The sequence below is a fragment of the Bombus vancouverensis genome, chromosome 12, assembly GCF_051014615.1.
Source record: "Bombus vancouverensis nearcticus chromosome 12, iyBomVanc1_principal, whole genome shotgun sequence".
Classification (NCBI taxonomy): Eukaryota; Metazoa; Arthropoda; class Insecta; order Hymenoptera; family Apidae; genus Bombus; species Bombus vancouverensis.
Genome location: NC_134922.1, coordinates 4,813,185 through 4,830,592, shown reverse-complemented (window position 1 = coordinate 4,830,592; position 17,408 = coordinate 4,813,185).

Genomic DNA, 17,408 nt, shown 5'->3' with positions numbered 1-17,408 from the left:
AATGTAAATACTGCGGGAATTTTCTGCAACGAACATCGATTTACGTTGATAAGCCTCTCGAAAAAACAGTAATTAACAGTAGCCTGCGGAAATATTCAAATAAGGTATTTGTAGAAATCTTTCATTAATATACTATTGACGAGATGTCATTTACATTGTAACAAGGCTCGATTATCATAGTCGTATTGATAAATTTTTAAACAAATTTAGAGACGTACATAGAGGCTGTCAGATATTTAACGAAAGTACATCTTTCGCGAGAATCAGCAAAATTGTTGTGCAATTTATTTGGACAATTTGAACAGTATCGGTAAGCCCGAAAATTTGCGAGATCTTCTACGCCAATCGTGTTTCAGATCGCTATTAACGATTTATGTTTACCAGACTTTTTACCGATTATAATTTTCATTAAGTCTATATTTGTAGTAAATAATAACTTCGTAAATGCGCTACTTTCGTTCAGTTTCGTTAAATTTATAGCAAATTGCGTGTATATTTTCACTAAAAATTGTGCAAACTGGTCTCTTCCAGTTTTATTACTAAATGTAGAGTTGGAAATTATTATTCAGTTTTGCCGATGCGATCATGCCAATGTCTCGTTACAGCATTCGTGCAATGACACAATGTGTTATATAAGACACGCATTTATAGAAAATGGAAAAGTGCAGAATCGCACAGAACGCGTGTAGTATAAAAAAGTATAGAAAATATTCAAAGTATAATTCTATACTATCCGATAGGTGACACAATTTTCTGCTTTTCTACCTACATCTTTAAAAATAAAATTTGTGTAAAAATCTACACTTAATATACGTATGAAAACTTCCTATGGGTGTTCGACCGTTCGTGGAGAGGCGCGATCGCGAGGAAGCGTGGCAACGGGAGTCGTAAATTCCCGTTACGATTATATAATCGACGCCACGAAGTAATCGATCCCCTATTTCGGTTAGGATAATAGAGGTGGTTGAATTGATAATAACACTGAGAATAACAGGTAACAATATATATTTTATTCCAACAACTTGTAGACAAAATAGTTACGCTCGGTGCGTATAGATATAAGTTATCTCAATGACTAATCTAAAGATGCAAAACCAGCGCAAAGATGTTGACTGATTTAACGATGATGAACCAGTGAAGTTCGGTGACGATGCTGTCGCAGAGAAAAACTCCTGCTGGGTGTTGGTCGCCCCACCACCTCTCCTTTATTTTTCTCCGCGAAGAGGGGAAAATGCTAATTACGCATACTCAGTGACCCGTGTCACTGGGTTATGTGGGACTCGATAAATGGCGTCGCCGTACCCACTAAAAACCCCTCTTCTCTCCGCTCCTCTAGCTTTTTTTTTTGTACGTGGAGAAATCCTCATGGACACTCCGCCGCTGCGGTAGCAGCAGAGCAGTGTCGGACTCTTACCGACTAAAACTCCACGATGGCCTGCCTATGTGTGTGACAGAAGTGCCCCGGGATTTCTTGCGAATTACTGCCGGTGCACTCCCCGCGTCCTCTTGATTGAGTCAGTCATCAAATTTCCTAACAGATGAATTGGAGCTAGAGGAGGCTATTGCCCCTAGCGCCATTCCCCGTTCTAGTCGCGACCCGTTGGGGGCGGCGGTGCAGCGGCTCTGGGCCGCCTGACCGCCATCACCCTCCGCCACGTTACCCTACAAGGGTGAGAGTTTGTCTCTCTGCCCGCTTCTTTGCGAGTATAACTTGCTCGCACAAGAAGGGGACAATCTCTTATTCCTGCGGCCCGCTCAGCATCGCTTCCACGATCGCCAAGGGGCCGATCTCTCGCCTATGACGAGGCGCAGGGTGTAGCGGGGCAGCTCCCACGCCGGACAAAACTCCGGCGTGTACTACGCCGTGTCCTTGCCCTTCCCGCAATAGTGACAGATATGCGTCGTCTCGTGTCCGATCTTCATCAGGTACTCGCCGAACACGCCGTGTTCCGTGAGCACCTGGGTCATCCTGTAGGTCAGCGGGAGACCGCGGAGGATCCTCCATGCCTCCCAACTTGGGAGGACCGCCTCCACGCCTGGATGTTCGCCTCCCTCATTGATCAGCTGAGACCGCCACTTCCCGCAGGGAGGACTTACTTATGTAAGTCTATGGGGGCTGGCAAACAAACTTTCCCGCAGCCAGGGAGGACCGTCGGAACAAGCGTCCCGCTTACGTGAGTCCTCTATGTACACCGCAGGGAAGGTCGCCGGGAGTGTAAGGCGTTTAAGTACGGTTACACACTCTCTAAGTGGCCTTGGGTAGTAGCGCACCCACGATCCTGATGCCAAGGATGGACCGTAGGGATAAGTTCCCAGGTACTTTGTACCTTGAGATCCCCGCTTACGTGAGTCCCATCTGGAACTGCCTAGCACGGTTAGCAGGTCGCAGGCCAGCAGTGATGTGGCCGTATATCCACACGATAGTCCCACCAATGACTTAGGATGGTACCACGGAGGTCGAGTGTAAGGAGTAGCGACCCCGCTGCTCGACCAATTATGGGTTTGGACTCGTGGTTGCAGTGGTTGATGGCCAAGATGCTGGTAAGAGGGCCGATTTAAGGGATATTGGCTCGCCCCGAATGGCCTTCGGCGGGTGAGCAGCGTCCCACCTGCTCCAGAACCGTCCTGGAGAGACAGAAGGGCTTAGAAAGCGCCCCGTTCAACCTGAGACGAGCGACAGCCCCTGCAGGCTTAGTTAATCGAGGTAGCAAGGCACTGGATGCTTTGTGCGCTGGTGGGGTGTAACCCGAACCCCTATGGCCCTATGGGGTGCCCAGGTACTGTATAGCGCTAAATATACGCTCAGGAAAGAACCCGAAACCAAAGATGAGAATACTTGATACCGCCACTGGTCCCACGTATCCTCCTCGGCGGTTCCCAGGTCATCTGGGACGGCCTGTTCGGGAATATCTCCGCTTGAGTATCAACGCCCGGAGCTCCCGCAGAGGAGACGCGGCCAGAATCGTCGACGCGCGGGACACCGTTCGGTATCCCCTGACGATTCTGATGGCGGTCACCCTGTGCAGCGTCTTTAGGAGCAGGACGCTACGGCGACTCGCCATCAGATCGTCCACTCATACCGGGGCCCCGTACATCACTCGAGACCGAACGACGCCCTCGTATAGTTGGCGCACCGCGACTCCCGCCCCGCTGATGTTCGACAGCAGGCCGTACAAGGCGTTGGCCGCCGCCAACACCCTCGGGACCAGGGAATCGAAGTGCGGCCCGAGCTTCCACTGGCTGTCGATGATGAGATCCAGATACTTCATCCGAGATCCCACTTCAACAGCTTTCGCTCCTCTAGCTGTACGAGCACCAACCCCGGAACCGCTTTACGGCATTACTTCAGGGTTGGGCTTTACATTCGTACCACTCCTTCTTCTTGCTCTTCTCCTCTCTTCGCACTTCTCTGGAGTCATTCTTGATAAAATTATTTTCCTGCTCCAAGCCTGTAACTTTGTTCAATTGTCTTCTTTTTTCACTATACACAAAATTAAGTTGTCTGTCGTCAGTGGTGTGCCGACGTAGTTCTCCATTTCAGCCCTCTCTTGTATCCATCTAGGGCAGTGGAACAGCGCATTCTCGGTGTCGTCACCTTCACTATCGTAGTCCCAACATCTAGTGTGGTCCTCCTTATTAATCGTGTTACGGTGCTCCACTTTTTACCTGATGGAGTAATAACCATAAGGAACGTCTTGAATTGAATATATTTTATAACGATTAAGGGCCCTAACAGTAAAATACAAATGCTTAGTTTTATTACAGTTTCTTAGGATTATTGCGGTCTGATTAATTATATTTGCGCAGCTAGTGGCCTCATCGATCGAGGGATGGGTTCCGGGTTACGCAAAGAATCGCCGAACGTAACAATGGGTATTGATACAAATATTTTCGTGAGCCATGGTACCTACTGAGCTCGATAGCGAATTCGTGGCCGTCTAATTCTTTTTCTCACATCGATGTTTCGAGCTAAGTAACGCAATTAAAATTTTCATCCAACGTTTCGTTCTTTTCGTTGCGCGTGGAGTTCTGCACGCGTGTTGGGGGAAGACTTGGAAATTTGCATTGGAGAACTCCGGGCAGCGAATTTTCATGAAATTTTCAGACGAAAATTTCCTATCGGCGCTCTCGCGCAACATCTCACAATTCGGAAGATCTTAATTTCAACATAAAAATTCCTGAAATACTTGGAACGAAGGCACACAGCGATAATTCACGCCGCGTCTCGCGCTTTTGCCACTTTAATTAAACAAAGTCCTCGTTGGCAACAGCAATTATTCAAATAACTTGTTCATCGCGCAAGGTGAACAAATTCCTAGCTGCTAAACAAGTCTTTATCAATTTGATCGTTCACCGTTGCTTTGTTTGATTTCCATTGCATGCGGACATTCGTGGAAATTTCAAATTGAATTCCATAAAAATTTCTCGCTGTGTTGGAAATCTTTTCCAGTTTGAAATTTCAACAATTTTTATGAATTTCTGACTGAATTTTTCGGATAAATTTTTCGCTAGTTTATCGATTTCAAGCTTGTTTCGGGTGATTTTTAATTCTCAGTTGTGGCTGCGAGCTTCTAAAACTTGCATAACCAAATATTTCCGACATTGATTTTAATACAAGAAACTTTCACGGAAAAATTTTCTATCTGTCACTTTGCAAGCATTCGTCGGTTCACTGCCTTTATTTGTTGCATTTTCTTAGAAATTCTTAGAAATTAAATATTATCGAAATTAATATTTCCAAAATTTACAGCGATTCTATCTGCAAGTTTCTAATTTGCGAAACCCAGTACCCAAGTACAGATGCGAAGTTTCGCTAATTTCGACTGTCTTCTCGGCAGAGTATCTTTGTTCTTGCAATCCCCGAAGCTTTCGTCGTTAAAATCTATTTGACATCTTAAATTCCGACGTACTTAATCGCATAAACTAACAGATAATCTGTTACTTTTCGAGGAAGCGCATTATGCGCGAAATAATGAAGTGCGATTATAGTTTGAGACGAATAAAAAATTACAACAGACGATGGGGCAAATGAAATTGCATAATACCAGAGAGAAACTAATAATAAATCTAATTGAAAAATGGCATAAAGTAGCAATTTCGTTACGATGCAGGTGATTGGATAATTCGCGGTATTCGTTGTATAAGATTAAAAAACTAGTAGATAAAATTATTTTCTCGTACGATTTAATCAGGCAGAAAAAATCGCAGCATACGAACAATCATCCTAAATATCGATTCTGTGTCTTAAAATCAATTTTCAGTAGACACGACAGTCGTAATCAATACATTCACAACGTATTCACATTTCACACACGAAACATGCCGCGTCTGCTCTTTTCTTCTTTTATCTTCGCTGTAATCGGCATCGCAGAAAAGGCAGGCACCATCCTTTTCGGCAGGTTTTCCCCCGATATTCGGAGTTAGCAACAAGCCATTAAAACCTAAAATTCCAAGTCGCATTTTCTATTTGCCGAACGTTTGCATAATCGACACGAAACGATACCATTAATATACGAACGCATAGCTGAAGAGATTTGCTCTAAAGTTTCGATAAACTTTGTCCATTTTATCGAGCGCCTAAAATGCCAATTAAGTTATCCACGTGGTTTTCGTTGCAAACTTTATAACGTGCAACGTGGGAAAACTTTAACTTCTGAAAAATAACTGATGCGTCATTCGTATCGTAAACTTGGCATAATCTCATATGCCAAACAATTATTATTACACGCAAAATGAACAATCTAACGGTTCTTTCCCAGGAAGCTCTTTTTCATCTTGTCAAATGAGCTTCAAACGGACACGTATAATACATTACCAAAAATAGCTTGCTTCTCGAAAAGCTGAGAGTTCTCGTTGCGCATTCTCGCCACGTACAGACGAATATCCACGTGACTCTGCGTATTCCTCCTCCTTGCTGGCTATGTCCATACTTTGCCATAAAACATTCGCTGAATCCTGCGTCGCTCGTCAACCGCGCCTGTACTTGGAACATGATTCGGCCAGCCTCTTGTGTCTCTGCGTAGGCAAAATTAGAAAGGCAGGGTCGCCACGGGTCGGTAAATTATTTATTTTGCCAAGTAATTTAACTTTTTTAATTGATCGTCGCTGCTTTGTCTCGCCGACACAGTTTCGACATCTGATTTGCCAAAGACAGAGTGGCGGAGTGGGGGATGAAGGATCGGTTGACTAGAAAGTCGGAGGGCAAAGGGTGGAAGATCGAGTCGATTTCGGCATGAAATATTCTGCTTCCCGAGCCACGACGAAACGCCACTTTGCGGTTCTAACTTTCCAGACGAGTTTCTAAGGGTCGAGGGTAAAAGAAGTACGCAAGCACAGGGTTGGCGTTCGCTACTGGAGTAGATGCGCGAGCGGACAAAAAGATGAGGCAGAGAATGGTCACCCGATCTAGACGAGATTCCTCATTTTCAATGCTTCCGAAGGATATGAAACGAAGCATTAAGTACTAACGTGTATCTTACACGAAACATAATTTCGACATCGGTCGATAATTTTGTTCAAACATTTAAGAAATAGGACACATTTTTTTGAAGGAAGAATTTATTTTAAGACTAATGGAAATATCCGCTGATGAATTATTTAATGTCGTTCAATGTTGCGCCTGTAAAACTCGATCGGAATTTAATTTCTTCCACGTTTCCGTGTACTTATATCACATATGAATATCTAGCCTGCGAATTATATTATAAAATGTCCGTATGTCACGCGCGATGAGATCATCCCTGAGAGATCGTTCATTTTAACCATCAAAAAATACTGTTTCTTTGATAGAATCCTGCGTCGTAAATGTTGAAGTGGTCACTTCTATGAAAACTCTACATCTGATCTTTGTAGTTTCCTCAAACAGTGAAATCATCGACAGCGTATAGACAAAAGATTGGGACAAAGGCAAACCATAGACAGTTCACAGGCGACGATGGCTTTGGGGTTTTGCGTTATAGGGTAACACTGCTAGTGTAACGCCAATCCACATCAGAGACCAAGCCACACACCGCGGGCAAAATGGCAGCCAGATGTCTGCACATCCTTGGCGTGTATCCTCAATAGTCTTAAGGACCCACGATGGAGTTTGGCATTTTCATAATTAAAGTCCTTCAGACCAAACAAGTATCTTTTGTTTCAGGCTTCCTTTTACATTTATTGTTTCCTACGGGTTAACACGGGAAAGTTGGTTCTCCTCATGTTCGGTACCTTCCGTTAGCAACTTTCTCTCGAGAGCGGCTAAAACCCTTCCTGGTCTACCAACCTTCTTATTATCCAATCGGAAGCAGTGTCCACTGCCCTCACTTTCCTAACCAAAATTGTCATCAACAAATCCGATGGTTCCGTGTCCTTAGACAGACCCACCCCTAGCTTTCCTCAGACGTGATATTGCCACGTGCGCCGAAAGCGCGCCGCGCGGGCCATTCGAAAGTGGCAGTGACTGGTGGAGTGACAAGTGCGGAACAAGTGGCCATTTTTGTGTCCAATGGGGAAAAAGGATATAACCGCCGGGAAAGATAAGGAGGTAGAGGAAACCGTGAGAGGAGGGAGTGAAGCGGAGTTGGCTGCTGAGCCGACACACGTCAGCCCCAGAAGCATGAAGAAAGCGAGCCCGCCTAAAGAGGGTTCTCCTACTCCACACTGAACGCGGAGAACCTACGGACAGAAGAAACGACGGAGGAAGAGGAAACCCCGCCAACGAAGTGCCCCGCGCGAAGAAAAGGAAGGCCGGCGGATCCCCCGAGCTCCCCACGGACCTAGCCGAAGAGATGCCAATATCTACTACGGCAGACATAGGAGCGCAACTGATCCGTCGAGGCTCCGAGGTGACCAAGGTTGCCGAGACATCTCGCAACCTCAAGGGCACACAGGGGAAAACGCTGAAAGAAGCGGCAAGGACCATTGCTGCTGGCATAACAGAGATGGTGAGAAGAATAGACCCCGCCTCTGGCGCCCTCGCTATAATGCAAGGACGCATAGCGGCACTAGAGGCGGAGAACGAGGCGCTCCAAAAATAGCTGGCCTTGGGCCCCACCGCAGAGAAGAGCAGTGAGACAGCGCGTCTCGCCATAGTGCAAGATGGAGGAGATAGGACCCTCGCTGCGCCGGTTGGAAGAACACCTTCAAGACATAGAAAGAAGGATAGATAGAGCCTGGAGTTTCAAACGCTCCAGCGACCAAAGGAGGTCAAGCGGCTGCCACGGAATGGAAGACCGTTGAAAGGAAAAATAGAAAGAAGAAGGAGGCAGAGAAGAAACAACCGGCGAAGCTAACTCCCGGGATAGGGGCGAAGAGCCTAAGGAGAAAGCCCCAGAGGGACGATCGGAGAACGCGCGAAAAGGGGGAGGCAAGCTGCCTCCCCCCCACATACATCACGAACATCGGTGGTAACGATCACGCTGAGGAACAAATCGGGCCAATCCTACGCAAAGATGTTGGCCGCGGCCAGGGATAGCGTCTCCCTGGACGGAGTCAGCATCAACGAGGTGAGGATGTGAAAGACCATTACCGGAGGCGTCATTCTGGAGGTCCCGGAGGACCAGGAGAGGGAGAAGGCCGCTGATCTCGCAGCACGGCTGACCCGGGCCTTGGATTCGAACAAGGACTGCGTGGCGACACCCTTCCGAGCCGCGGAAGCAAGGGTGACTAAGATAGACATGTCGGCCACTAAGGAGAAAATCAAGAACAGCCTGGCGAAGGAGAGCGGTTGCAAGCCGGAGGACGTCCGGTTGGGAGAAATCCGCCCCGCCCGAAACGGCCTTGGATCTGTGTGGATACGAGGCCCGGCCGGTGCAGTGAGGATACTAGCCCAGGCTAGCAAAGTCGCCATAGGTTGGTCGACAGCGAAGGTCGATTTGACCATTGTCTGATCCGAGCCTACCTCGACAACAGGTGGATATGCTACGCCAGCAAGAAAGGGGAGGAAAGGTGGCCCGTCGAGCGCGGCGTCCCGCAGAGCTCGGTGTTGGGTCCGATCCTGTGGAACGTTGCGTACGACGAGGTACTGCGATGCTCGCTGCCCCCAGGCGCGGCCATGGTGTGCTATGCGGATGACACTCTGATCCTGGTCGGGGTCGTGGTTGGCATGAGACGCTGTGCATCGGCGAAATCGCAACGGCCTGTGCGACCCCTGCTGTGCTCGGAGGGGGCTCCTGCGAAGTCGGAAGCCATCTGGTTTTACGACAAGAAGAGGCGAGGAACTCCACCACCCGGCCTATGCATAAACATGGCAGGCGAAACCGTTGGGTGGAATCGCAGATGAAATATCTGGGTCTCGTCATTGACAGCCAGTGGACGTTCGAGCCGCACTTGGACTCCCTGATCCCGAAGGTGTCGGTGGCTGCCAATGTCTTGTGCGGCCTGGTACCGAACATCGGCGCTCAAAAGGAGATACGCCCACTGGAGAGTATGGGATCCGAGAGAAGATCTGACCGAGCCGGCGGCCCCAAACGACCTAGGAACCGCCGAGGAGGACGCGTGGGTCCAGTGGCGATCCCAGCTGATCAACGAGGGAAGCGAACATCGAGGCGCGGAGGCGGTCCTCCCAAACTGGGAGACATAGAGAAGCCGCCGCGACCTCCCGCTCACATTCAGGATGACCCACGTGCTTACTGGGCACGGCGTGTTAGGCGAGTTCCTGAGGAAAATTGGACGGGAGACGTAGACATTTGTCACCACTGTGGAGAGGTCAGGGACATTGCGCAGCACACACTTGAGCTCCGGCGTGGGAGCTGCCCCGCTACAATCTGCGGCACGCCATAGGAGAAAGATTGACCTCCTCAGCGATTGTAGAAGCGATGTTGAGAGGGTCACAGGAATACGAGGCCGTCCGCCTCTTCTGCGAGCGAGTTATGCTCGCGAAGGAGCGAACAGAAAGGGAGAGAAAGAAAAACCTTCACACTTGTAGGATAAGACGATGGAGAAGGATGGCATAAGAGGTTCCTGGAGCACTCCTGTCATACGCGTAGGATGGTCATCGTGGAGTTTTAGTCGGTACGAGTCCGATACTATTCTGCTGTTACTGCTGCTGTAAAAAAAGAAAGCTTTCCTCAAACACAGTATCGACAGTAAAACTTCACTTATTCTGTATCCTTAGAATAGTCAACATATCCTTACCGATTTCTACCCTTAGACCAGTCGCGTACTTAACGTATCAGTGTAACTAGGTTTTACATAAAGTTGTTGAAGTGAATTGTGATTTATGTGTGTTAATTCAGTGTGTATTCCATTGTGACTGCTGAATTCATAATAAAGTTTAATAAAAGCAAAATTGATTGTTGTGTTACGACTCACCTATTTTATTTTATCATCCAAAACTCAACATTACGTGACACTAGCGTACGGATCGGGACCAGCTCAAATTATATTCCTACTAGTACCTACACTAATGTACTAAAATATATTTCCCACTTTACAATTTATCCACGCGTTTCCCTGTTTATATATCAAATAGCCTCAACAGTACAATATACAAGGTGGTTGGTACAAGCGGAAAGGGGGTGATTCTACGCGAAAAAAAGAAGTCGAAAAAATAGAATAAAAAGTTTTCGTTTGAGGCTTTGTTTTCGAGAAAATCGACTTTGAATTTTCGCTCGGTACGCGTGCACTTTATCACGTCTCGTTATAACGAATCTCATTGTAGATTTTTAAAAAGATTAAAAAAAAAATTTTTTTTTTAATTTTTATTCTATATTTTCGCCTTCTTTTTTCGCGTAGAAGCATCCCCTTTCCGCTTGTACCACCAGTTACCAACCACCCAGTATAATGTTACATAGTATTACGTTATATTCTATTACGTTATATAGTATTACGGTATATATTATTACGTTATACAGTATTAAGTTATGTAGTACTACGCTATACAGTATAACTTTATATAGTATTAGGCTATATACTATTACGATATAACGTATTACGTTATACAGTATAAAGTTGCGACACATTATGTTATACAGTATTACGACATACAGTATTACGGTATATAGTGTTACGTTATATACTATTACGCAATATATTATTCCGTTATACAGTATTAACGTAAAACGTATTACGGTATATATTATTACCGTACAACGCATTACGCTATACAGTATTACGGTATAGAGTATTACGTTATATAGTTTTACGCTATAACGTGTTACGGTATACAGTGTTACGTAATATAGTTTTGCAGTATACACTATTACGTTATATAGTTTTGCGTTACAACGTATTACAGTATATAGTATTACGTTACATAGTATTTCCGAATAACCTATTACGGTATATAGTATTACGTAATATAGTATTACGGTTTATAATACTACGTTACATAGATTACCGTCATAACATATTACGGTATATAGTATTATCGCATAACGTATTACATTAAATACTATTACGTTATTAAGTTTTACGTCATATAGTATTAAGTTATGTAATATTACCTGATATAGTTTTGCGTTATGTGGTATTACGTTATATAGTTTTACGTTATAACGTATAGCAGTATATAGTGATACGGAATATAGTATTACGGTATGTAGGATTACGTTATATGGTTTCATGTTATAACGTATTACGGTATATAGTAATACGGAGTATAGTGTTACACTATATAGTTTTACGCTATAACGGATTGCGGTATATAGTATTACGGAGTATAGTATTATGGTATATAGTATTATGTTATATAGTTATACGTTATAACATATTACTTTATGTAGTATTACCCGATATACTTTTACATTATAACGTATAGCGGTATATAGAATTGTGTTATATAGTACTACGTTATAACGTACTACGGCATACACTATTACGGAGTATAGTATCACGTTATAACGTATTACGGTATATAGTTTTAAGTTATATAGCTTTACGGAGTATAGTATTACGGTACATAGTATTACGATATACAGTTTTACATTATTACGTATTACGGTATATAGTATTTCGATGTATGGTATGACGTTTTACGGTATTACATTATATCGTGTTACAGTATATAGTGTAACGGTATATCGTATTACGGTTTATAGTATTACGTTATATAGTATTACGTTATAAAGTGTTACGGTATACGGTATTTCGTTATATGGTTTTACCTTATAACGTATTACGGTATGTAGTATTATGTAATACAGTATAACCGCACAACGTATTACTTTATCTACTATTACGTAGTATAGTATTACGCTATACAGTATTACGCTGTAACGTATTACAGTATTTACGTATAACGTATAATGTATAATGTATACAGTATTTCGATGTATGGTGTTACGGTGTATAGCATTACGTTATACAGTTTTACGTTGTAACGTTTTACGGTATATAGTGTTACGTCAAACAGTATTACGTTATATCGTACTACGGTATATAGTATTACGTTGTACAGTATAATGTTATATCGTGTTACGGAAATATAGTATTACTTTATATAGTGTTACGTTATATAGTATTACGTTATGTAGTATTACGTTGTACAGTACTACGTTATATAGTTTTATGTAATATAGTATTACCGCACAACGTATTACCATATCTACTATTACGTAATATAGTATTACGATATACAGTATTGCGCTGTAACGTATTGCGGTATATAATACTACTTTATATACTATTTCCGTATAAGGTATCACGGTACATAGTATTACCGTATAACGTATTACGGTATATAGTGTAACGTTATATTGTTTCACGTTATATCGTATTACGGTATATAGTATTACTGTTTATCGTATTACGGTTTATGGTATTACGTTATATAGTTTTATGCTCCAACGTAGTACGGTATGTAGTATTTCATTCTATGGTTTGCGGTATACAGTAATACCTTATGATATACAGTACTACGTTATATCCCATTACGGTATATAGTATTACGTTATATAGTTTTACGTTATAACGTATTACGGTATACAGTATTTCGTTGTATGGTATTCCGTTATATGGCATCGCGTTATATAGTATTTCCGTACAACCTATGGCGGTATATAATATTACCGTATACGTATTACAGTATACACTATTGCCATATTACGTATAACGTTTTACAGCATTACGTTATAACGTATTAAGGTATATAGTATTACGTTATATAGTATTACCTTGTATAGTTTTACGTTATAACGTACAACTGCAGATAGTATTACGTAATATAGTGTTGCGGTTTATATTATTGCGCTATAATGTTTTACCTTAAAACGAATTACGGTACATAGTATTACGATATGCAGTATTATGTTATATCGTAACGGTATATAGTATTACGTTATATAGTATTTCCGTGTAACGTATTGCGGTATGTAGTATTATCGCACAACGTATTACCTTATCTACTATTAGGTAATATAGTATTACGCTATATAGTATTATGCTATAACGTATTTCGGTATATAGTATTCCGTTGTATGGTATTAGAGTATATAGTATTACGAAATACAGTATGTCATTATAACGTAGTACGTTATATGCTATTGCGTTATGATGTTTTACGGTATTTCGTTATAACGTAATACGGTATATAGTATAACGTTATAGGGTATTACCGTAAACGTATTACGGAATATAATATTACGTTATATAGTGTTATGGTATATATTATTGCGATATATAGTGTTACTGTATATTGTATTACGTTATATATTATTACCGTATATAGTATTACGATATACAGTATTATGTTGTAACGTAGCACGTTATATGCTATTGCGTTATAATGTATTACGTTGTATAGTATTACGTTATATAGAATAACGTTATAACGTATGATGTTATATATTATTATGTTTTGCATTATTACTTTATAATGTATTACGTTATATAGTATTATGGTTTGCATTATTACTTTATAATGTATTACGCCATACATTGTTACGTTTTAATGTATTACGATATAGTGAATTACGTTATGTAGTATCACGTTACATAGTTTTACGTTATATAGTATTATGTTATATAGGATTACGTTATAACCTATTACGTTATAATGCATTATGTTATGTAGTGTTACGTTATATTGTATTGCGTAATGTATTGTAACGTTATATGGTATTACGTTATATAGTATTACGTTATATTATATCACTACAGGTTATATTTTATTACGTTATAATTTATTACCTTATATACTATTAGGTTCTATTATATTTCGTATTGTATCACTATATATTATACTAATTACCACTTGCTTCCATTCAAATGTGTTTCGCGTTAAACGCGGATAAAGAAATTACGTTTGATGAATCAGTCGTGGTTCAGGCAATGCGAGATCTATCGAGCCGAGTATCGATTCTAATTTCTCTGGTTTTTCATTCAGAAAGTGTCGACTGGCATTAACTACCTGATAGTTTCATTATCTACTTTGGAATATCTCTATTGGATGCTGTACGAGAACTGTATTGGATGCTGTATCAGCTGTTAGTGCATATGTTTTGCCGGGGATCTATTGTACTCGAGTTTCACCTACGAAACGTTGTTTGAAGATGATGTTATCAACGTAATTTACTGCGAATCAAGCTATTGCAGAATACTATAAGCTGTAGATAGCGGATTAATTGCTTTATTACTATTCAGGATATAAATTCGTTACTTCTTCAACTACGAAGCTTTATTGATCCTCTTAACGTAATGTACGTTTGGTTCGTCAGTAGAAACGAATAATCCTTCTCGATCATTTCAACAGCATTTTATTTGGATCAATCAAAGCTCATGTTTGCTACCGTCAACATTCACATCGATAATCGGATATGTTCTACGTGAGATTTCTATCAGATGTAGCAAAGTGCAAAGGGCTTAGATTTATCTTTTATTGCCACACGAATCCTGTGACATGCGTTGTCTCACGAGGTATATAATAGAAGGAAATAACAACATCATCGCAAGAGCAAATATTTAACCGTTACGATAGAAACACTGAGATATCTAAAGATTATGCAAGGGAGGAAAATATTCTGCTATATTCTTCTTCTTCGCTGAAAGTACACGACGAAGAAATCTGACAACTGTAACTACTAGTTTTACAATGTTTCGGGCAGACGACGAAAATAGAAAATGAAAATCCCACTGTTCGATGTCGTGCGTTGAAAAATTGATTTCAGATTGCAATTTTTCATAGACACCAGTCACATCTAGAGGAACGGGTCATTATTTATTGATGGTGCTGAGGGATATATGAATCCGCATTAGTAGTCTGCCAACAGCATATCGCTGATCCTACGATTCAGGACGACTCATACGGTTTACCGCAATGCTTCAAAATTCTCTCGATAGTAGCCTTGTAATCGATGAGGCGTAGTTCTCTACTCGAACTTGTGGTTTTGGAATACACCAATTTCTATGGAATATTGACGTGACCATGCGAATGAACTTCTCCATTCATTGAGGTAGATTGCTAGTTAAAAATATATTCGATGACCGGGTGTTGTTATCATTGGATGTAAGTTGGAGTCTCTTATAGAATAACTATCTCTATGATGACAGCATTTCGTGATGCGAAGGAAGATATAATCGAAATTTTGCAGGACTGACAGGAGAAATGTTTACTCCTCCCTTTTAGAATACCGTGCGAATCCTATAAATCTTTGTCCTCCTTTTTTCATTAAATATAAAGACATAGAAATTTGAACAAGTAGACGCCGCTATCTGTTCTACTTTTGAAATCACAAAAGCATAGGAACTTGTGGAATCTGTAGACTTCGCGTAAAATTCTTAAATCGATCAAAATTTTAATTTAAGCCACACGAATTCAGGCATCGAGACCCCGCGATGAAGTTGCCCCTTCCCAAACATACTAAACGTATTGCTTCTAAGGATCCGGGGAATCTGTTGCACTATAAATGCGACATTAATATTCAGTGGCTCTGATGCTTATTCAATCGTATATTATATTTCCTCGTCGCAACTGTACAAGGCTAATCTCAGCAACTGCAATAACTCGGCTCGACTGTCTCGTCTGCGGTTGAGCCACTTTTGTTCGTGTAGCGAACAATAGACAAAAGCTCGAAGACTGAATGTTAACCAACACTAATGACGTCTTCCATTCTTCTCTTTCCTTTTTTTTTCATACGCGAGTTAGCTTGATTAAAGTGATCATCGAAAGCCTAGCTTAATGTTATCAGAGAACAGCTACATCTCATGGCCCTCCTTTTCAGAACATCTGTTTCCTTAGAAAATGATTTGACTCTGACGATCAGACGTTTGCCAATCATTAGTCCCTTTCCCGAATGTCGTATCGTTAAGTTGCTCTATCTATTGGATTTCCGCATGGATATTACATTGGACTAATGATGCATCGCTCCGGGATACCCAGAGCAATGGAACATGTGTCGTTCTTGTTTGATCGTCTATCATTTCAGCGAATGCAAACCAATGATGCGCTGGGAATCTCCCGGATTATGTACAAACAAATTGCCTCTATAGGTTGCGCTAACTATCGTCGAATCACGCGTAAACTGAAGTTTTCTTGTAAATTGAACGCTCCATGTATTTCAGCTTCATAATCCTTGAACAACGTGCTTTTTCCAATTTCGATCAGGGAAGGAGAAGCAATATTGAAACTCGAAGTAATCAGGGCACAAGTTTGATTAAAAAAGTACGAGTATAGAAGGATAAGGCATACGCGAATGTGTAATTTTTAAAGTGTAACCTGAAACGAAGTTTCATTAATATGGAATAGAATTTAATACGGTCCTTGTTAACTTGCAATTTATAAAATTTCGCTAATATTGTTAATTCGATTACAAGTTCAATTAAGCGAAAAGACGAGTTCGTTTAAGTTTAACTGATTAATTATTACTTAAATTAAGAGGACGGAAGAGGTGAAAATGTTTAAAAATCATAAGCGACAAATTGTTATTAATTAAAATTTGTCTTCCGCTGAAGATTAAATAAAGGATGAAAATAAATGTCTGAAATAAAGTATGACAGTCAGTAATGAAACATTAGTTCAAGGATCCGCGCGTCGTTAATCATTGACTTGTACTACTTCATTTACCAGGAATTCCCTACGAATCATTTTTTTATTACGGAGATTAGAATTTCATCGTATATTCTTCGTTCGGCAGTGGCCCTTGGAAAGTGGTAAAAAGGTATTCCTCGCGAAATATTAAGCTAGAATTGCGACATTATTCCAGAAACCACGGAGAAATGGAACTGTCATTCGTGTTTAAGAGTCCATCGCGTTGGCTGCAATCGTGGAACGTTGGCATGTAATAAACGTACCTCTCAAGTTTTATTCCACCACCTCTTTTGTCAAACCAAACTTGCAACTCAAATTCTGGAATTTACAACGTTTCCTTTGTTAAGAAGATCAAATTATAGCCTCTCAACATGGTACTTTCACACTTAGGTACTTACACTTTCGAGTTAAAATGAAATTATATTTCGTCGTGAAGTCTGCAGTACCGAGAAACTATTTTCAT